Source organism: Bos indicus x Bos taurus, chromosome 2, assembly GCF_003369695.1.
Source record: "Bos indicus x Bos taurus breed Angus x Brahman F1 hybrid chromosome 2, Bos_hybrid_MaternalHap_v2.0, whole genome shotgun sequence".
NCBI lineage: Eukaryota > Metazoa > Chordata > Mammalia > Artiodactyla > Bovidae > Bos > Bos indicus x Bos taurus.
The window spans coordinates 10,735,454-10,736,956 of record NC_040077.1 but is presented as its reverse complement, the minus strand read 5'-3'; the positions used below and the strand labels follow the sequence as shown (position 1 = coordinate 10,736,956).

The 1,503-nt window shown below is 32.8% G+C and overlaps 1 non-coding gene across 1 annotated transcript; it reads left to right on the top strand.

Moving 5' to 3' along the window:
* The first annotated feature begins 317 nt into the window (after window positions 1-317).
* LOC113881572 lies at window positions 318-481 on the top strand. The gene has a single exon (XR_003508075.1). It is a non-coding gene; the product is annotated as a U1 spliceosomal RNA (small nuclear RNA).
* The last annotated feature ends 1,022 nt before the right edge of the window (window positions 482-1,503 follow it).

The window sequence follows — 1,503 nt, the reverse complement described above, 5'->3', positions numbered from 1 at the left end:
AGTTTAATGCTAGAGAAGAAGGCAACAGATGGGATTAACAGATCATCAAATCACTGGACACATCAGAGGAGAGTATTAGTTGGCCATAATAAATGTTGATATAAAGTGAAGTGCATGGGAGAAAAAAAACAGAAAGTACTGAAAAGAGCTAAAGAGCATGATGAAAATATCTAATGCACATGAAATATGACTCCTAGATGAACAGAAATAAAACAAGAAAAGGCAATATTTGAAGAAATAATGAGACTATTTGTTTTCAGACTGACAACACAGTACCACCGATACAATAAACTCAAATCTTAAGAATATAAAAGTTCATACTTACCTGGCAGGGGAGATACCATGATCACAAAGGTGGTTTTCCCAGGGCGAGGCTTATCCATTGCACTCCGGATGTGCTGACCCCTGCGATTTCCCCAAATGTGGGAAACTCGACTGCATAATTTGTGGTAGTGGGGGACTGCGTTCGTGCTTTCCCCTGCAAAAAAAAAAAAAGAATATAAAAGTTCACACCAATAGAAAATTGTTAAACTGTGAAAAATGAAATATAAACAGAAAACACTAAATATATCTGAATAAAACTCATGTATTAAACTTCAAAAGCAGTAATAAAATTAACATCTGATTCTTCAACTGAAAGCATAACAGCAAGAAAACAATTAAATGGTTTAAAGTCCTAACAAAAATAACTTTCAACATATGTACTAAGCAACAAAATTAAATCCATATTAAACACAATGACATTCAAAACTAAAGATAAAATAAAAGCATTTTAAAACAAAAAATATAAGATAATTTGACTTTACCACATCTGTACACACACACACACACACAAAATACTAAAGGGAGTTCTTTAGCCAAAATCATAATAATTTAATAGGAAATAATTATAATATAGGAGGGGATAAGAAGCATTAGAATGACAAAATCTATATATAACTTTAAATAAATCATAATAACTTATAAATGTATTAAATATATGTGGATCTATAAGTAGCATCAATAGCACAGAAAAAGGAATGAGACAGTAAATGAAACTCAATTAGAGAAATAATTAATGAGTCTAAACTTGAGAATTTGTAATACAGATTTTAATCACCAAAGTACCAATCAATATAATAAAAGTATCAGTTAGCAAGCTAATAGAGAATAAAATCAATGATAATTGACTAATGATGATTAATTAAACCAAAGGGCAAGAATTTAAATTGATGGACACAAAAGAGACAGGTAAATAGGAAAACAATAATAAGATTGTGTATGTGTGCTAAGTCATGTTCAACTCTTCGTGATCCCATGGACTGTAGTCTGCCAGGCTCCTCTTTTCATGGAACTCTCCAGGCAAGAATACTGAAGTGGGTTGCCATCCTCTCCTCCAGGGGATCTTCCCAACCCAGGGGATTGAACTGGGCATTGCTCATGTCTCCTGCATTGACAGATGGGTTATTTTACCACTAGCGCCACCTGGGAATCCCAATAAGATTGTATATTTAAATAACTATA